The sequence below is a fragment of the Mus musculus genome, chromosome 15, assembly GCF_000001635.26.
Source record: "Mus musculus strain C57BL/6J chromosome 15, GRCm38.p6 C57BL/6J".
Taxonomy (NCBI): Eukaryota; Metazoa; Chordata; class Mammalia; order Rodentia; family Muridae; genus Mus; species Mus musculus.
The window spans coordinates 72,704,001-72,725,870 of NC_000081.6; the positions used below are offsets into that span (position 1 = coordinate 72,704,001).

Below are 21,870 nucleotides of genomic sequence, written 5' to 3' on the forward strand. Positions count from 1 at the left end.
TTGACATGGACTGTGAGCAAAGGCAAGCAGAGCTAAATGTATAGGAAATTATTCTGCAGACTGTGGGGTGGGTAGAATAGCTGGTTAGTTCAGGATTACATACAAGGGAGTTAATGACTAGATCAAAGGCTTGGAAAGGAACTTCTGCTTTGCATTCACTGTGGCACAAGGAAAGCAGCCTTCAAGGGAGCTGGCTGTAACCTCTCACATCCTTTTTTCTCTAGCCAAGACATTAAAAAGACAAAAGGTACTGGTGGTGGATTAATATGCAAAGGTAGTCTTGACCCCCCACAAATACAAAGCACCAGAAGCCACCACTCTTGCCCTGCTAACTGCCAGGCTGCCCAACAGGCATCAAAAGGAGCTTCCAGATCATTCCTACTTCTTTTATACCCAGAAGCTGTGAAGTTGGGAACTCATTCAACATTGCCAGGCTGTTTTCCAATATAACGGATGAGAAAATTAATAAGGAAGTACTTCTGTGTATCAAGTGCCAACGACACTGGTCTTGAATTTGCCTCTAAACCCCACAACCACTTTGGGAGATAGCTGACAACCCAATTCTACACAGTAGAAAGCAGGGAGAGTGGCAATGCTCAGGCAGAGTTTGACCAATGGGATCTCTAGGATGGATGGCACTCCTTCCCCAAGGCCTGTACACATGAGACAGCTGCCTACTGGGTACATTATATTATAGCCACATGGAATCGTGAAAGCCACATAGCCCAGTCCCCTCTTTGAACAACTTAAACAAATGCACGCTCCAAAGTTGGCCAAAGCTCAGGTCTGAGCCTGGGGTCTCTTGGTCTAGAAAGTGTGCTTTCTCTTGGTGCTTCACAGGGACTCCAGACTGAAACAGCCAGACCACAGCACTGTGTCCAAATAGTCACAGAAGACCCAGACAAAGAAAAGAACATGGTTACTGGTCATTTTCCAGCCCATCACGTTAAATCCGAGATTCTGACTGTCCTATCTTATCATGGTGTTATTAAGCACTACAAGTTCTGTGCTGCAGAAGAGGGAGAGAAACATGACTGCCTCGGTGAGGGATTAAACCCATATCACCCTGAAAATATATGACTCTGATAGATTACATTCTGGCAGCTCACGATGGCCTGTCAGAGGAACCATGGCGAAAATAAAGAATAAAAATCGTCCAGAGTTGTTTCACCATGATCCAAATTAGAAAATGCTACTCAAGATGATTTATGCAGAAGGTTTTCCCTTCTTCACAGAGAATCTGTCAAGCATTGCAGCAGCACCAGAGAGCAACAACACAATTCAAACTGAGGAAAAAGGCCAAAGAGTGCAAAAGCGTAGCGCCAGCCATGGGGCTTCATGTACTTCCATGAAGGACAGCCCTTGGAAGGCCTGCTCATGGACAATGCAGCTCTGAAGACCCCTAGGGTGGCCCAGGAGCCATGGGACTGTCATATGGAGGATCTTTAACACTGCCACACCTCACTCACCAGGATGTCCACCTGGCTTTGTCCAAGCAGAAGGACATCTGGCTATGTTGGATGGTGTTGGACCATTGAGTGTTAAGTAAGTTTTCTCTACCATGCCACAAGGACAAGGTGAGGCCAGCCAGCCAGCCTGATTCTTGGGATGGAAAGGGCACATAAGGAAAGTTCCCAAGCCTTCATCAACCCCTTGCTATGTGTATTGTGCAATGGCATCCATTTCTGCTTTTCTTCATTGACATTTAGGGACAGCCTGTTACCTAGCTTAAATTAGTTAAAAAACTATGAGGTTTCTTCCTGGAACTCCCTGTACCTCCTCTCCAGAATATAAGAGCTTGCTCCTTGGGACCTAGTACAAAGCTGCACCTTCCAGAAGCATCTCCCGCCTCTGACCCAGGAGCCATCTTTCTCTAGTCCCTCAGCTGCCCATCCATGCATGTCACTAGGCGTCTGAGCCGATGTCTGAAGACAGTTCTTCCTGACCAGTGTGTAAGTCTGCCTTGTCAGGCAATTCCTTGGGTGCACATCTACGAAGAGGTGCTCTGGGTTGTACCAGGCCCTGGGTCTACCTCGCCCATTTGTTCTGATTCAGGAAAGTCTGTAACCAAAAACCCCTTCCAATGTTTTTAGAATTATGGCCTAGTGAGAACAGAAATATGTAAAACTCTAAGGAAACTGTGCGATAGTTGTCCTGAGAACCGCCCTTCCAAGTGAGAGTGTGTCTTTCCTGCAGGAAAGGTTTCCCATGAATCCATGCACCACATAGTCTGAACAAAAGCAGAGCTGCCGGTCCACACCTTGTATTCCCGGTCAGAGCAGGACCCTGCCAGTGGGCTCATAGAGACAACAGGGCCAGACCTAGGCCCCCAAATACCATGCCCCATTCACCTCCAGTGGTGAGGTGACATTTCTTCATGGCGTCTCCCAGATGGCCCACAGCATGGCTGGATCCTTCCTCCCTAGGACCAAAGCTGACTTCATCTCAAACATGGGCTTCTGGGGTTTCTGCTTGCTGGTCAGTTTCTTCACCACTGATCCCTTGCTTTGTCTTCTATTCATCCTGCAACAGGTCTTGGGGATCAGATTAGACACCCCTGAGATCTAACTGGTGTCTGCAATTGGTTTGGGACTGATTTAAAAAAAAAAAAAATCTAGTTCCACCTTCCCCTGTCGTGTGCATCTACGTAAACTGCATGATCCACCTGAACTCCGGCTTACTCATACCCTGGTATCGGTGACAGCATATGGGGATGTTGTGCACGGAGAAAGATAGGGGGCGGACTAGAGAAGACATTTGCCTCTGCCTGGACATGGTTAAGAAGTGCCGTTACTGCTTTTGTAAATGTACCTGATTTTATCATAATGGCTTTCTACCCACATTTTCCCAACCTTAGCTGGTAGTAAATTCCAGAAACGTACATGGGAAGTTATGCTGAGTAGAAATCACTTCTGAAAATTATCCCCAAACCCAAAATGGATTAAGCTGTGTCGTTGCCTGCAGTGACTCATTCAGTAAGATGTGCGCATACCAACAGCCACTATTTTAGGTAAATGTGACTGAATCCCTTGCCTTCAAGTTCAGTGAGGGGGAAGGGAGAAAGAAAAGAGGGGAGGAAAAGAAGGGAGAGCAGAAGGGAGAGAAGCAGAGAGAAACAAGCAATTGCAAGATAGCAGGAGCATGTACAGATGACAAGCTGCTTGCAGGAGCGTGTACCAATGAACAATGGCTGCAATCATGACAAACAATCCGTGCCAACTCATGCCAATTTTCACAGGCACTGGCAACCTGGACCCCCTGATGCCACTCTTGAGTCTTGGACCTAGTGCTGCTGACTGGTCTCCAGCACTCTGAGCAGTACTCACAGCCTTAAATCCTTCACTTAACAATCAGTCCTGGTCTGAGACATCATTTAACACGCTCAGCAATTCTCTTTCATTCTTCCACCCACAGGAAGCTGCCTTTACCAGCTGAGTAATTCCAAGGCAGGACAAATGGTCAGGCCCACCTTGGAGACCAGAAAAGGGGCCTCTTCTGCTGCTGGTAGCAGACAATCTGGGCCAGCTCCATGGGCCTTTGGACCTGGGCCTTTAAGGGCCAGCATTCACCTACATAGGGATCCATCCCTGTAGGTATAGCAGGCAGCTGAACTGTGACCTGAGCTGTGGCTCTGAGGCTCACAGTCCCCATCTAACAATGGGAAGAACACAGCTCCAACTAGCAGAAGAATGGACAAGCAGAAAGCATCCCTGCAAAACAAACAAACAAACAAACAAACAAACAACTGTATGAGCTTTGTTGGGGCAGAGAAGACAGCATGAAGGCAACAGAGAGACATCTGAGGTCATCTCTCAGAGTCTTCTATCCCAGAAGCCTGGGAGGAGAATTCTAGGGCTGCAGCGGCTGGGAGGGATGGAGAATGGGAAAGGTGCATACCTGTGCTGTCTTCTATACAGGGAGGGCTCACTGCTCTGGCCTGCCTAGCAGGGAATGGGGGAACCTTCTCAGATGAAGAGAGACTCCTTGGGCCATTGGGGGATAACAGATCCAGCCATGAGCATGGGGTGGGCATAGGATGAAGGAGCACTTCAAATAAGGCGAGTCACTAGGTGAAGGTTGGTCAGAAGGTAGGAGAGGCCCCCATCATACCCCAGCAAGGGCTTGCTTGCCCACCTCTCTCCACCTAACACACACTGGGAAGCCATGAAGAAGGGCAAGAAAGCTCTTGTCAGATGCTGGGGAGCAAACGCAAACCACTTGCATAAAACAAGTGCTCTCCACGCAGCTATCGATACGCTGAGTCCGGAGAATGGCAGCCTTACTCTTGGCGGGGGGATTAAGTGTGATTTAAAAGTTACTTCTCCTTATCTTTTGAAAATGAACACATGCTATTTCTGCAGCGGTTAGGGGGCTGCTGTCACAAGAAGAAAGGCAATGCCATTCCAGGGTGGTTGGCCAGGAGCTGGATTAAGATGAGATACGGTGGCCAGGCCTGTGCCTTACAGCGATGGGGTGCTGGGGACAGATTGGCACTGGCAAAGGCAACAGGAAAATCGGCAGAGCAAACAAAGCCCACACCACATATGATGGAAGTCGGGAGGAAATGCTGAGAAGGAAAAAGGATTAAAACAACAGCGGTCTGGACCAGCTCCTGGCAGGCAGGCGGGGCCGTGGAGACAAACACTGGGCCAGCACAGTGTGAAGTGCAAATGCTCACATAAATGTCACGTAGTATTACTGGTGCCACCGCGGCTTCTAATCGAGTTAAGCGCGGGTGATGACGCTTTCTCTGACTAGCATTTGACAAGGCCATTGCTGCGTGTCTGCCACTGGGGCCCTTCTGTTCCCTCCGGTCCCAGAAGACACTCCATGGACAGACAAGGTGAAAATCGTGTTAGGGACACTTGGAGTAAGAAGGACCCCCTTCCTGGGCTGGTTTGCACCTTTGGAGGTTGAACAGAAAAGTCAAGCTCGTGAGAGACTGTCTCACCCAGAAAAGTCCTCCAGCGATCCAGTCTAATATTGGAAAAGCCATGCTGTTAGGACATCAAGAGTCCCCTATACTATGAGGTTGACAATTAGAGACAAGCAGCAGTTTCCTAACTTGAGACAAAAGACAAAAAGGAAAAAAAAAAGGATTAAAAAAAGGCAGTTGCTTCTTTCGCCTATTATGACCTTATTAGTCTTTGGGGGTCTTGGCCACACAGCACTTCCTGTCTCCTGTCAACCCAGTGCTCCCTCCAAAAAAAAACAAAAAAAAACCAAAAACCCAGAGAGCAATGAGGCGGCACAGGGGTGGTTAGAGATGGCAGGCTTTGGAGTGAAAGGCCTTCCCTGTACCAATCTTCTGCCCGTACAGAATTGTCCCAAGTCATATTCTGAAGGCGAAAGGTAATGGCTGGATATGGCATTGCAGGTTCCTATCCCCCCTGCCTTTGCTACCTCTCAGGAGTGACCCTTTCCTTCAACATCTCAGACAGGGGCTGGGAGTCGAGAGTGAAAGAAAGTACTGTTTTGCATTCAAACAACGAGGAGATAGAAACAGACATGGAAGTGGGCAGACACCAACAGAGTGGGCAGAAAGACAGATACGCAGGCGCGCAGGCCGGCAGATACAGAGGCCCACCATGTCTCTCCAGACTCTGATAGAGACTATATTTTCAGGCCATCTGACCTTGAGATGAACCTTGAGAATGAACCAAAGTTCAGAATGAGGCCATGGAGGGGCCTAGAAGGGGTTGCTCCTTAGCTGGGCCTGAAGAGGCAGGGCAGCCTAGTCAGAGGTACATGGGACAAGAGCTGGACTCAGAAAAGGAGACAAGGGAAAAGGTCAGAGAGCCCAAGAGGGGTCTGGCAGGTTCCACCATGTAGGGCAAGCGCTGCCCAACCCAGTGGTTCCCTTTGCCCACTGCCCTGTTTCCAGGGTAGGTTCTGCTCTGCCCACCTAGCTCCACCCCGGAGCTGCTGCTGTGAAGAGGATAGGATGTAGGTTGCTCTCTAGTTGATGCACATCTTGTGTCCCTCAGTTCCATCACCTCATCCTCTGGGCCTCTGGGCCTCCACAGTTCTGGGGGCACTCAGAGCGAGCACATGCTCGATCACACAAGGCACTGATCAGAACAGCATGACCAGATCTAGTCGCAGTTTAATACCCAGTGTTACCCAGGGGCTTTAAACTCATAAATCCTAGAATTGGAAGAAAATCTCCAAGTTCCAGGCAGCAACAAAAATGTTCCCTTGGCCCAGAAGACCAGACCTGTGAAGGGGTAGGTCCAAGGGGTCCAGACCTAGTCACCTGACCCAACTTCCTTTCAGGTAGACGGAACTAAAGAGTACATGGTACGGGACACATAATAGCCTATAGCTCCTACACATGGCTTCTGGTGTTTCTAGAAAAAGAGAGGCCAGATTGAGTCTGAAACTTCCTGTACATTTTAAGTGACAGGTCTATCTGAGCTGGACGGGGCCTGCTGACCACATGCTTGAGAGCCTCTTCTTCATCAGTTAGTTGGCATACCCTCCTTTATGCACCTCCTACCTCCCAAGTGCTCCTGAGAGGAGCTCTAGTAACTAGCACCCAAGTATGGAAAGCCTGGTTACACAGAAATCCCACACCTCCAGAGCAGCTCCAATGTTCCAGCTCCTAACACATCCCCTCAGACATTGCTGTGGCTACTGACACAAATCAATGGACAGATAAACAGGGAAGAAACCAAAGTTTATTATAACTGCGGAGGTTTTTTTTTTCTTGCCCTGTGCTCTTTTTTGATCAATATTATCATCTTCATCATCTTCATTTTAAATTTCATACTGTGAAAGTCTCAGAGTGCCAGATGGAAGGAAATGAAACAACATAATGAGATGGAGAGCAACTTAAAAATTAAAAGAGAACGAATCATAGCCCCAGCTAGAGTGTGCCTGCTCCCTCTGAAAAGAGGGAGCACCCAGCTGGAGGACTGCAGATGCTGGCAGGGGCCAGTGATAGCTCCATGGTTACCCAGGGAGCCTTCTCCATGAAGCCATGACCAGAGAGATGTGCAGCTATTTGCACTCCTAGCCTCACATCCATAGAACTTTGGAATGAGGACCCCTGCATCCTCCTGCTGCATAGCAGCTGCTTACTGAGGGTCCTGAGACTCAGAGCAGGGCTGTGGACTGGTTTAACTGATCCTCCTGGTTGGGAGATACACTTCAGCAATGAGGCTGAGGCGGGCAGGGGAAAGGGAGGGAGGGACGGAGGGAGGGAAGGACAGAGGGTAGGGAGGAAGGGAGAGAGAGTGGAGAGGGGAGGGGAGAGAAGAGCAGAGGAGAGAAGGAAGAGTTAGTGAGCCTATTCAGGGTTTGTACACCTTCATGAGGGAGGAAATGAGTTTATCGTCCAAGTTCAGGGCTTCTAGGAGATTCGCAGACAAGTCAGGTACCTTATTTTGTAGCACAATAGTGAAATCATAGCACCTGGAGAATGTCGGATGCGAACTGCACATCTCTTCTTTCAGTGGATGTTCTAGAGCTGCAAATAGAAGCAAGGGGCTCTCCTTGTGTTTATAGAGTGCCAGGCTCCATTCCAAAACAAGACCACCCTCAACAGAGGGAACAGAGCACAGGGCAAACTAATGAGATGAAGGAGATGGTGTGTGTGTGTGCCTGTGTGTGTATATTGCTGCTTACATTAAATAGGTTCTATTTTTGTCTTTCTTGTAAATAAAGTTCAGCTATATCCCTTAAATCCTTCATAATCAAAATATGGTACAGGGAGGTTCTGTAGAGTATAGGCGCTTGAATTAAACAGACTGGGACTCTAGTCGAGTTCTGCCCATGGTAGCTGCATGACTTTGGGGAAGTTATTTAATGACTCCAAGCCTCAGTCTCTCGTCATGCATGTGCCCTATGTCCCTGTGTGAAAGCATCAAGAATGACAGTGCGGCTCATCCAGGCTGTCTGGGGTCCCCAGTGCCACTTGCCTGCTTCCCTTACAGCAAGCCGCCCTTCTGCTGCTCTCTGGTTCAAAGACAACATTCTCTTTGAGAGCTCCAAGTCCACTCTCCCAGATTCCCTGGCCGTGGGAGCCAGTACAAGAGGCTCTGTTCATTGCCCCTCCTGATACCAAGAGGAAGGAGCTTGACAGCTAGGCCTGATCACTGTGGTATTAAAAAGGCAATATCAAACTCATTAAAATACAAAAGGCCACGGAGAAGGACCAAGGGAAGAAGAGAGAGAAGGCGCAGATGGGAATATTAAACCTTATCTCTTTACAACACCAAGACAGAAACAAGGGAAGAGGATATTATGAATACATTTCTACCAATGAACTTTTAAACTTTAAAAATCAACAGATTCCCAAGGGACAGAGTAGTGGTGATGATGGTATAAAATCTCCAAAGCTGATTTAAGAAGGAATTTTAAAAGTTAAACACAGAATTACATACAGCACAACAATTTCATTCCTAGCTATAGGTCCAGGAGAAATGAAGACTTCTCTATCCAAGGCCTGTGTGTAAACACTCCCAGCAACATCATCCATAACAGACCAAAGGGGGACACAGGCTCACTGACTATCAACTGGTAAATGGGCGGGTGAAGCATGCCATAGCTACACAGTGGAACTCAGGTTAGTAATTAAAGGGACAGAAAGGCTGGCCACAACATGAGAAGCCCTATAGCCAATGTTCTGAAGAAGGGGCTGATAATAAACCACCAAGCATCAGTTGAGCCCATTTGTCAGGAATGTCCAGAGAGGGCAAATCTATAAAGACTAAAAGTAGATCAATGACTGCTGCAGCTGGGAGCTGATTGAGAGAAGAGGAGAGAGGCCACTGACAGGACTCTTTAGGGAGGCGGGGTGAAACTCAAAATTGATGTAACTGTGGTTTAAAGCCTTTCTGTGAACACGCTGGAACCAATGAGTTGTACCCTGTAAATGATGTGCAGTGTAACATGCTAAGTATGTCCCGACGGAGAAAGCCACTCTTTAAAAATAAAAGAGATGACTATTGACCCACTCTCCATCTATTACAGTTGCCTGTTTTCTTCAACAGACAACCAACATACAACCACATGCTGCACAATGGTCCATGAGGTCATTCAGATTTGGGGCAGCAGAGGATCCCTGTGGACCCCTCTCCAGGTTCCGGCTGGATCTATTTAATGCAATGACTTTTATTATCATCAAACACTACGGTAACAGCAATCACTGGAATAAAGACAACTGCATGTAGAAACATATTACCCTCTGTGAAGTACAGTGTGCAGGCACCTTTTGGATTAGCATGAGAAGTGGAATATGAACCTGTTGGCAGTAAAGCCATCGACTTGGCTGTAGTGGATTGATCAAGAATGGGCCCCTACAGGATCATAGATTTGAATGCTTGGTCATAAGGGAGTGGTGCTACTTCACAGGGATTAGAAGGTGTGGCCTTGTTGGAATGGGTGTGACCTTATGGGTTAATGAAAGTATGTCACGGTAGGTGGCTTTCAGGTTTCAAATGCTCAAGCTAGGCCCAGGATCTCTTCTTTCTTCTTGCTGCCTGCAGCTCTGGATGTAGAATGCTACCTCTCCAGCACCAGGTCTGCCTACATACCACCATGTTCCCCACCATGGAAATAGACTGAACCTCTGAAACAATAAGCCAGCCCCAATGAAATGTTTTCCTTCATAAGCTTTCCCGTGGTCACAGTGTTTCTTCACTGAGATAGAATACTGACTAAGACAATGGCACTGCTGGCCTTATGCCCTGGGGATTAAGACTGCTACCAAAGCTGCCACTGAGCAGGCTTGACTTCCCATGAAAAGGGCCATCTGTGATGAGCTGGGGTCTAACCTTCAGCAGGATAAGAGTTAAATCCAGTGCTTGTGACATAGGCAGGCATAGTATTGGTCAGGTTGGCACCACTGGCTGGCCTTCAGAGGGCCGGAAACAAAAGTAACAATCAACATGAGCCTGAAGGATCTAAGGGGGCTGCAGACATGGCCCATGCCTGTCCCAATGTACCTTCTCTTCGTGGTGCATGAACAGCCTACTGAGCAGAGGTCTACGGATTGTCATACCATCCTCCCTTCATACCCTGGAGGCAGCCAGACCCAGAGCTGCACATCCTCGGGTGCCACACTCTCACCTGAGGTCTGCAGCCAGGGACACTACCTCTCAGAGGTCAGCTGCATCTTAAGGATTAGGAGGACGGTCCTCACTCCTCACAGAACAAAAGGACAGGCAGAAACAACGGCAAGTTCCCTAGTCAGCAGTACAGCTGCTGTAGCTCTGTCTCCACTGGAAGGTCTGTAGCCCATGTCCCAGTGACTAGAACATACGCCAGCTCGGCTGAGAGTACCTGCTTTCTCTTGTCAGCTCAGCTCAGCTTCCTGAACAATGGAAAAATAACTCTAAGAGGCTTAAAGACAAAGACAGGATAGGAGGCTAATGGTGAGCAGCTGTCACTGCTGCTACTACAATGCCCCCCACCCCACACACACACCATATGCTCCATCCTTTACCTCACTCACAAACCTCTTCTGGCACCTCTGCTGCTGATATCTCTAGATGGACAGTCCTGGGTTGTGGCAGGCGCTAAGCCTGGAGTTGACTGCCCAATTCTTGGTAGTTGCACTCAGCTCTCGTGATAATCTCCTCAAGCCTTCAGTGACCAGGGGAATGCAAATATAGACCATGGCTCTGCCACTGTGTGGTTCCTAGCTCCAGATCGACTTTTGTTTCTAATCTGCACTGAGGGCCTTGACTGGATGGAAGTGCTCAAAACCATAATGAAAGCTCAGAGCATTCTTACTGAAGAGTCACTGAAACTCGAAACACAGTGAAGCACGGGAAAACCACATGAAGGATGAAAGGCTTATTCTTGCCATGGTGATCTGGTTCTATCACTTCTGGGCCTGTGGTGAAACAGGGCATCGTGATGGGGAGGCAGGAAGATCCTCAGAGCAAATGGAAAGCAGAGAAATTGGCAGGAAGGGCCAGAGGCAATAGATGTCCCTGTAGGCAATGCACCAGTCCCAGTTAGGAGGGGGACTCTGAACCCAAACTGGATGCTTCAACTACCTGCCAATCAAGCTTTCTATTCTCCTCTCTTCCTTCCTTCCTTCCTTCCTTCCTTCCTTCCTTCCTTCCTTCCTTCCTTCCTTCTTGATTTCTTAATTTCTTTCTTTCTTTCTGTTTTTCCTGGGCAGTAAAAAGGAGAAAATGAAGCATCTCTTTGAGTTAAGATCTGAGAGGCTTGGCTTTCTCTCGACGGTTAGCACATTCAGCCTTGTAACAGCTGGCTCTTTCTGCTCTCTGTGGCTAACGTCCTGACCCGGGTTGCCTTTAGAATGAGTTAACGGTGAGTAGTGCTAGTGTGCACCTGTCATTCTCTAAGTGGCTTTTATTTCCAGTGACATCTCGTCCTCACAGTGATCTCAAGGAGCTCTTCTTTCTCTTATTATTACTAAGGAAGAACCGGGCTCACGGTTTAAGTGACCCTTCTCAATGGAGACATTAAGTAAGTCAGGAAATTGCTGCTAGAGCCTGGGTCTGTAACCAGAGGGCCAAGGCTAATTCTCTAGATTCTTCTGGAAGCACAGAGTATGAATGCTCCAAGGAGGTTCTGAGATGGTGAGATCTCGTGAGACTCTGGACTACTGCCTATAGTGGCTCTCTCCTGCTGCTGGGAGCAAAGTCTTAGCAAGTGTGCCAGACAAAGGAACAAGAGAACACAGAGAGTTCAGCAAACAGAACAAGAGGATGGGTAGATGGTGTGATGTGAAGAGTCTGGGTGCTTGTGATTAAAAATGAGAAAGAGCAAGACAAGGTAGGACAGCAGGGGACAAGCTGGAGTCCTGCACTAGGCTGAGGAATCATCTGAGGATGGTGGTGGCTGTTAAGATAGAAAAATCCTGAGCATGTTCTGGGTGACACGCCCTTGCGTGTGTGTAACACCTTTGTTCTCTAATTGGCTGTCACAACAGCCCACACTGATGCATTCTATTATTAGCCCACTCTTCGAAACTGACTCCTAATGACTTGTGGTTACACCCTGGAATATTGCATCCCTCAACTCACATCAGAAAAGAGTCTATTTGCAGCAGATGGTGATTAGCAGAGACCCACAACTGGCCAAAGGGTAGAGACTATGAGACTGCAAAACACTCAATCCTAAATGGGGTATCTACATCACACCCATCTCCTCCAGAGGCTCAGGGGTCATTACAGAAGAGGGAACAGAAAGAGTGGGAGAGCCAGAAGTGGCAGATGACAATAAGAACAGTGTCTTGTAGATACAGCAGGACAGCTGTATGTATGAACCCACAGTAGTTGGGATAACATGATGAACAAGACCTGAGCAAGTCCAAGCCAGATCAAATCCCAACATGGAGGGGAGAGGTAGACACAAAGTCTCACCCCTAGCTGAGGAGCTATTGACAATTAGTAGCTTCTGGGAGAAGGAAAGTCAGTTTTCTTAAAAAGTGTAGACCTTTTTATCTCTAAGTGGAGCCACAGATCTCTAGAGGAAAATCACCTATTCAAGAATATGTGTGTTAGGTCCAAAGTGCATTCCCTATCCCATCCCCCCCCCTCCACCCCCCCCCCATCCCCTACCCTGACACCCAAATGGCAATGCTGATGACAAAAGGACTCTGATCTGGTAAACAGGAAGATTGTTATTGGGTAAACAGAAGTGTAAATTCAGCATTTCTCTGCAGATCTCAGTAAGACAAACTTCTGTTTTCCAGGTCCTTCTTTAATCCCTTAATCCACCCCCAAAAGGACATCTAGTTCCTAGTTATTCTGAACAGCCTGCATCAGAGCAAGGGCCCCCACCCTGCTGACTGTCATATATATACATATACAGTGGTTTTCTCCGCCCATCTCGTCCCCCACCTAGATATAGCCTTGGCAGTCTGATTCCCAGTAAACCTTTCTTCTATCCATGGAGTATTCCCTTTTGGTGGTTTCACAGTGTCCCATGCCCTCTATTACAAGGTAGATAGCAAAACTGGACTTAAAGGGTTTAAGAAAAAAAGATACACAGTTCTGTGGGCAGGGAAAACAGGTGGGTGGTTCTTAGGAGTCTTGGAGGAGTTAATAAGATCAAAGCACATTGAAATTCTCAAAGAACTGTGTCTTTAAAGACTATGAGAGTTTGAGGTAGAGCTCAGTTGTACAGAGATTGCCTAGCTTATGTGAGGCAATGAGGTTCAGTCCCAAAAGATGAAAAAAAAAAAAAGAGTTTAATAAATAAAGATAATGGAATGGAAGAAGAGAGAGAAAGAGAGAGAGAGAAAGAGAAAGCTAAGGAGCCAGACTAGACATGAATCCAGGTGGACTAGGGTTGTTGATATGACTACCTCTACAGAGTCCAGGGCAGTGATGAGTTCCCCGAATTGAGAGGCAAAGAACTTGTAAGGGCAAATGGTTGTCTTGACACAAAAACAATGAACTTGAACCTTCACCTTGCACCTCTATAACCATCAACTCAAAATGCACTGCAGACCTACAAGCAAAACCCAAAGCCATAAAACCTAACAAAGCACAGAGAGTGTCTGTGGACATCCCGAGGTTCAACAAAACCTAACATGTGACTCATAAATCCGAAACTTATCAACTCACTTCATCAAAATTTAAAAATGTTGCTCTTGGAATAGAGGGAGATAAACCACACAGGAAATGAACACTTGCATGTTATATAAATTTACAGATGGAAAATAAATACAAGGCAGAGGAAAAAATGAAACATATTGACCCCACTTTGTGTGGGAATGGCATCATGGCACATAGAGGGGAGAGGGATTGCCCTGGTATAAGCAGAGACAAATGTCTAGGCTTTACATTGTGTCACTATATATTGACACACAACATTAAAGGGACCAGCTCTGCAGGCATTGCTGTCCATTCACCAGTTGACTAGCAATTTAGATCCACCAACATATCTTGTCAGTTTAATATTATAGTTTTATTAACATTAGTTTGGTAACTTGGCATGTGTGTGATTTAGACAAATGATTTCACAAATAGAAGGCCTCTAAGCATAGGATTATGGAGTTTCTTATATGATACACATTCGAATCTTTTTTTATTATAGAACTAGTCATACAGATAGTAGAGATAAAAAAACAAACAAACAACAACAAAAAACATTGGTTGCCAAACCTTTGCCACAGGAAAGCTGGCCACAGAAAGCCAACTGTCCCCAGCCTTTCAGATGGTCTGAATAGGGCAGGGGACTATGTGCCCCAATCGAGATTACCTCTCCCCAAGGCCATAAGAACAGCAGAGAAGAAAGCAGACAGAACTCTTAGTCTATAGCCATCGTAAATATGGAATCTTAGATCTCATTCAAGCCCATGTGACCTTGGCTACCAGGCACAGACAGGAATGGAGCAGAAGCACGGACACCATGGTGTGACCCCAACATCTTAGAGACTGAAAAAAGCAAAGCAAGCAAGCAAACAAACAAACAAACAAACAACATGATGGACAAATCTTTAGGAGCCTCATTCATGGGCACAGTTCCCTTGATGGCCTTGGCATTAGAACCAGTCCCTGTATAGCTGGCTCTGCACACTCTCACTGAAGATCCTTGGTTGAACACACACCTTCTGTCCTCCTCTGTCTATCCTGGAAGAGAGCATCTTGGGCTAGCTCAGAAGGAACAATTTACTGAGAAAAGGCCCAACATCTCGTCTAATTAGTCCAAAGACGCTGTGTAGAGCTCTGAGAGAGAAATGATGAAAAGCTGGGTGGAAAAATGTTCTGAAGTATGCCACTGCTTTGGAAAGAAGAGGGCAAACTCGTTGTGCATGGAACACGTTACACTCCAAAGATAAGGCTTATCCTGTGATAGTCCAAAGACAGTGATTTTCTTCATGGGAACTAAAATAACTTAACTCCAATTAGTCCCAATAGCAACAACTGCTTTTGTCTATAGAAACTTGAACCAGCCTTGGCTGTGAAAGTTGCCATGGAAACAGCATGTTTTAGAAGGTGACATGATCAACGACACAGGGAAATAACTGTCTTCGAGGCCTCTAGGCCTGAGATAGCCTGGGGAAACTGACTGTTCTAGGGTGGAGGTGGAGGGCAGAAGGGCTACTGCTGAACCTCATGAGGTAGTCTCCAGAGATTTACCCATTGGAGAGCGTGCCACCTCCTAGGGGCTAGCATGGGACTTAGCCCTGTTCGCAGACAAATGCAAACAAAAAGGGGCTGGGTGTATTTCAGAGAAAAAAACCAACCTTGGAGTCAGGCTAGGTGGGGGACACCAGAGGACACACTGCATAGTGACTGCTGGGACCCAGGAGATCTCAGGAATAAAATGAGGTGGCAAGGGCAATGCCAGAGGACAGCCATAGGACAGTGTCAGGCACCATGGATGGGGTCCTTCCTTCTCCCTGGGGGCTTTGGCCACTTGCACAAGAGGACAAAGGGAACAGAGTTGAAGAACAGGTTCCAACAGCCTGTCCATGAGTACAACAGAAATGAAAGACTTCCAGGGCCAGCTTCAGAGAGGTAGCTCAACGGTATTCTGGGTGAATGAAGGGCTATATAGTTTTGGGGAAGGGATCAGCAATTTCTAGGGCTTATATCATTGGCTAGAGATTAGGGTACTGAAAAATGCCTCATTTGCATGGGAAGGCATTCCAGGAATTCCAGGTGCTTGTTGGACAGGCTGTTATCCAGAAAAAAGAAGTTGAACCTACAATGCTGGCATTCTGTAGGTAGAGGGTGGGGATCGAGAGCTCCCCAGACAAGGTCAGGGAAGGGCAAGCCCTGATGGTAAAGGGAGTCCTCTGTTTTACACTGAATTCAGAGGAGCTATCCTGACTTCAAGGTTGGTTATTTTCTCTAGTTATTCTATCTGGACATGGTAGACTGTGACCTTAATTTGCAGGGTTTTCCCATACATGGGAACTAAACTTAGGAATAATGCTGAGCAGAATAGCAGAAGTAAAGGTGCCCTGCGGGATGAGGTGGTGGGACACTCGGAAAAGAGAGAAGCACGGCAAGTGCTCACCAGCTGATGCAGACTGCACACAGACAGCTGACAGTACAGTATTAGCACTGGGAGGCTCAGATAGAATTTGCAAGGGTTTTAGGCCAGCCTGGGATACATTATAAAACCTTACCTCAAAAAATTAAGTAAGTACTTAAGTAAAGAGCCATCCAGTGTAATGTTAGTGGCGAGAGGAACCCTATAAACAACCACACCCTGTGCAGCCAGTTCCAGACACCCTAAGCCTTGCTCTGGGGAGCTGAGAGGGGCTCAGCACTGAACAGACTTGACTGAATGAAGACTCCAAAGTTGTCCAGGTGAACAAGCTCACCTAAAACAAGATGGCCAGCATGGGAGAACAAGCTACTTCAGCAGCAGGCTCCCTCTGGTGAGCTTCTCTGCACAGGTTTCCTGAATTCATTCTAGGACCCACACTGTCCTCAAATTCTCATGTTCAAAGGATCCAGAGAATCAGCAGCCCACTGAGTGCCCCCAGAGCCCAGGTACACTAAAGGTATCTTGGATGTCGGTGAAAAACAAGTTGAAATGGGCAAGAGTTGTGTTCAGATCTTTCCCAGACAAAGCAAGCGAACCCAAACACACGCCAGACCATGATGACGGGGGTTAAAGACCATGGTAGTACTTTGAAAACTAAACACAGCTTGGTAACGCAATATAACTTGTATCTCTGTCAAGTAATGAAGCCTGCTGTGTAGTACACACACTGGAAAATTCTAAAGAAAACTATTATCTGTGATACCCGCCCCCCCCCCCATGGCTACAGTTTTACATATTTCCAGTCACATACACAGGCATATGCATTATTCATGTCAGTTAATTTTTATGATGCTGGCATCTTCTTTCAAATGTCATTTTGTATCCCTCCTATCACATGTATGTTCAAAGCTGAGCCCTAAGCTGGAAATTGATGTTGATGCTTCCCTGTGGTCCCAATTCTGAGAAACAAGTGGCAGTTCCCTCAGGCTCTGAGGCAGTGGTTCTCAACCTTCCAAATGCTACAACCCTTTCATATAGTTCTTCATGTTGTAACCATAAAATTATTTGATTGCTGCTTCACAACTGTAATTTGCTTCTGCTAGGAATCATAATGTAAATATCTTATTTGTTGCCAAGGACCAGCCTTAGCTTGGAGAAGGGTTCAAGGTATTTGGGAGCAGCAAAAGAAATGACTTGAAGTCAATCATGGGTACAAACTGACAACCTTGTGTTCTGCTTAAGATGATTCTCCAAAAAGCTCTATAGATACCGATACCACTTGGCTCTGCAGTCTGCTCCAGACAGCTTTCTGCTTGACACAGCTCTCTGGTAAAGACAGCTTTCTCCTGCTAGAAACAAATTTTCAAAGCTCTGTGGATAGTTCATGGGTTTTCTGACCAAAGTCAGAAAAGCTGCTAGAAAAAAAAATTCTAAAAGAGCTGTGTTCACTCTCCAAGTAGTTCTGTCTGGGTAGCTCTCTCTTGCAGACCAAAGCCCAGTCTTTTTATTTACATATCAATTCAGTCATTTACTCCAGGTACCCTTTTGATTATCCCAGGAATCAGCATCCTTAACCCCTTGATTGCTAGAAAAGAACAGCAAGTATATTTTTTAAACATTTCAAATGAATTCAGAGATATCCTGGCCTTTGTAAGTACAGACAGTAAGCTAGCTGGGTAAAATCCTGTCCTGAGATTACTATTCCTACCATGTCTGGACCTAAATTCACATGTCCCAGGCTGATCTTAAACTCAGGAATCTGCCTGTATTTGTATCTTTCCGACAACCTGGCTGCCTTTGTTCTGTTAGATCCATGAAGCTCTTCACACCATTCATATTGCATCCTTATATTTTGCATAGTTAAGAAACTATACATTCTTGAACTCATGTTTTCAGAGTTCTTTCCCACAGCCTTAAGGACTGTTCTAAAGGTCACAGCATTTACATTTTGCTAAGGACATTAGACATACCCTCACCTCCTGAACTCCTGCTGTCTCTGATTATTATGGAGTTATTAACTTTGGCAGAGAAGAGAGTTCCCTAAAGAAGAACATAAAATAAACAAGCAAGTCTTATGCCTAGCAACTGTTAACACTTGTGGAGGCCCAAGCCCTGCTAGCTCTGTTCCAGGAGCAGGAACCATGTCATACTGCCTCTTGTGCGTGGACATGCAGACTTGACTATTTGTGACTCCCAAAGGGGTCTTTACCCACAGGTTTGGAACTGCTGCTCTATGAGAACATGTGTGACACCTTCTGCTGGGAATAGGGGAATGCACGGCATAGGTAAAGTAGCAACAGAACAGAAGGTCCATTACAATGCCCAGAAGCCAGGAGAATACATAGCCTAACATTATAAATTCTGTAAAAGCACAATTTTCTTAATAGCTATCTAACAGTCAACTAATAGATGTCAGACATTTTAGTTGTTTTCATATTATAAGTAACATATAAGCATCCTGATGTCCAGGACTTGATCAGAGGTTTCAAATACTTTTATGAGAATTGATTAACAGGAGGGAATTGTTCTCTAGCTCCAAGCCTTCAAGGCTATGTGTTAGATGTGGATGGGTGGCCTTGTGGTAAGGCAAGAAGGTATGTTTATCCACATGGAAAACTGAGCATCCATGTAGAGCATTGAAAGGTAAGGGGACAAGGAGGCCCTGGAGAGAAAGCGTTGTCTCATCCTCAGGCAAAGAAACCACTGTATCCTCCCCAAAATACCCTGGATGGCCATGAGCCACATCTACCCAGAGGGGAAAAAAAAGAGTGGAAATAGGAGTGAGCTCTAACCAATGTCCTCAAAGTTGTCTTCATGTGGCTCCATGCCAGGCCCAGGAGCTGTGAGGTAAGGGAAATGCCCAGGCTCTGAAGCCAAAGAGCCGCACTTTTGAACAAACAGCTAAACCATACTTGTTAGACAGCGTGTGTACTTCTGCACAAACTCTTGCTATCCATATGGTGTTGAATGAGTGCTATACTGTGGGGTTGTACACTACTTCCCGCTCCTCCATCATCTTCTAAGCATCTTCTACCTCCTGATGTTTGCATCCCTGCACTAGAATCTACCCTGGTATAGCACAAGGAACAGAGACCCATCTCACACACACTGCTGAGTCCACAGCACCAGAGTGGCAGCTTCGGTAAACACTGCAGAAGAGTGAACAGCTACCTAAGGCAACTTCTACAACAGACATGCTATTCCCTTCTCTCAACTTCTGTTACTGCCTGCCAAATGGTGTGTCTGTCCTCTCATAATGAGGGAATCCCACGTACCTAGTTCAAGTCTTATTATGGGGCAGATAATCACTTCTTTATTATTAAGACAAGGATATGTGAGTCACCTGAGACCGCTGGGTTCAGAAAACCCAGATTCTATGCATACTACCAAGCGAATCTGTTCCACAACATTTATGTGTGCTGAACACCATAAATACATCCACCACAATAGGCAGACAAGTAAGCTGGGAACCCCAAAGAGTTTATATCAGTAGACCCAGTTTAGAGTTGGCAAGAATTCTCTGATTCTGTGGGCTGGGGGGAAGCTTGGCCTCTAGAAGCTTCTGTGCCCCTGACTATACAGAGCTAATAGTATAAACCATCACAAGAGTGTTAAATTTGGTGAAGATTAAAGACCATCAGCAGGAAGAAACTAGGTTGGGTGTGGGGGAGGGCGTGAGAGCAGAAGCCTCACCTCACCTCAGCCTCCTGGGCATGCAGGGAGTGGGCAATCCACACACCTGCCAATGTGCACTCCTGTGTCCTGAGATGATGCACTGAGATTAAGACTCCAGACCAAACACAGAACCAACAACAGCAGAAGAGGCTTGGCTGGTAACTAAAGTCCAGACTCGCAGGCTTTAGGGGCTCAAAATATTGATGTCAGCTCAGGTAGCTCTGAACAGTAGATAGCACATTAGCATGACAAAATTCATATTTTAAATCCCTGTTGTGGTACCGAGTGCCATCTCTTCTCTAAACTTCATCAGTCAGCTGCTAGGATGGAAAATGAGAGCACCAAGCTGAGTGAGAGCAGGAGGCCAGGACAGAACTCTGAGAGGTGGCTAAGCAGACACACAGACAGCCCTCCCTGATATCTCTAGGTATATCCTGATGCATAGCACACCTCCTGCCTATTAGTGATTGCTATGGAAAAAAATGGCCACCAGCTTAATGACTTAAAATCATATATATATATATATATATATATACATATACATAATCATATACATATATACACACACATATACATATATATATATACATATATACAGATACATACATATATACACATGCATACATATATACACATGCATACATATATACACATGCATACATACACACACACACACACACACACACATACACACACACACACACACATGCCATCTTATGGTTCCAGAGGTCTGCAAAGGAACCCAGAGGTGATGTTTCTCCTGTACACCCTTAGGCAAAGATTTGCCTTCTTAACTCTGCAGCTTCTAAGAGCCATCTATATTCTTGGGTTGAGGGTCTAGTCCCATGTGTTTTCATTCCTATCCCTTCTGACACACCCTATGTCCTCTCTCCCCCTTAAAATGATCCCTACGGTCAGTTTGGGCACACCTTGACAATCTATGGTTTCCAGTGCATCTTAGCATCCTTCATTTGATACACCTGCAAAATCCAGTCTCCCACAGAAGCGGCATAGCCAAGGGCTCTGAGATTATAGTGTTTGCATCTTGGGAGTCAGTAACATTATTGTGCCTCCCATACTTATTGAGCATTTGCCTCTGACACCTGGGAATATGGGAAGAATAAAGAAGATGCATGCAGGTGAGTGACAGAATGATGGGGGAGGTTAGCACACAGAGAACACAGAAGAAGGCAGCATCTCAGGAGACCAGCAAAGTCCATGGCAGGGAAGTTAGCTGGAGTAGTCCTGAGCACAAGGGAGAAATGCTCAAGACCAGCAGATGTGGCACACATACATGGTACATGGGGCCAGTTCACACATGATTCTACTGTAGCATCAGAGAGTCTGCGACACTCCTATACATGTGCGTGCGCACGCATGCATACACACATACAGGGGGGTAGGGGAGTAATAGGGACAGAGAGACAGAGTGAGACTGAGAAAGAGACAGACAGAGTGAGAGCAAGAGAGGGTGTGTGTGTGTGTGCGTGTGTGTGTGTGTGTGTGTGAGAGAGAGAGAGAGAGAGAGAGAGAGAGACTGACTGAGACCCATGGCCTTAGGGAAGATGCAAGAGTCCTGGATGAGAAATCCCCAAGCCATGTAGTAGGCAATTCTACTTTCCTCAAAAAACAAAAACAAAACAAAACCTGTGATAGTGAGCTCCCATAGCTCAGTGGACATCAGAGGAACATTTGAGAGACTTACTACAAATGTGCAGAGCTGAATCTTGAAAAAGATGCCCTCTCTGTTTCAGTCCCAGGCACCATGGGAGCCATGGGTTACCATGCAGACATGGCCAAGTCCAAGAACCATACCACATACAACCAGTCCCACAAATGGCACAGAAATGGCATCAAGAAACCCCAGTCGCAAAGATACAAATCTCTTAAGAGGGTTGACCGCAAGTTCCTGAGTTTCTTGTTGCTTTGCCAAGAAGCACAACAAGAAAGGCCTGAAGAAGATGCAGGCCAACAATGCAAAGGCAGTGAGTGCGCGCGCAGAGGCCATCAAGGCCTTTGTGAAACCTCAGGCCATCAAACCCAAGATGACAAAGGGCCCCAGGCGCTAACTCAGCCGCCTGGCTTTCATCACTCACCCCAAGCTTGGGAAGCAGGTTTGAGGCTACATGGCCAAGGGTCAGAGGCTCTGTCAACCGAAGCCTAAGGTTCAGACCAAGGCAGGGGCCAAAGCTCCAACTAAGGCCCAGGCTTCAGCTCTAGCCCAGGCTCCCAAAGGTGCCCAGGTCCCTGTGAAGGCCC

General features: G+C 46.5%; 1 protein-coding gene and 1 pseudogene across 5 annotated transcripts in view; both read right to left on the reverse strand.

Annotated features, from left to right (window-relative positions):
- Trappc9 (trafficking protein particle complex 9) overlaps nucleotides 1–21,870 on the reverse strand; it is a 471,619-nt gene that overhangs the window by 114,381 nt on the left and 335,368 nt on the right. The window lies entirely within an intron of this gene.
- Gm28020 lies at nucleotides 17,321–17,387 on the reverse strand (annotated as a pseudogene).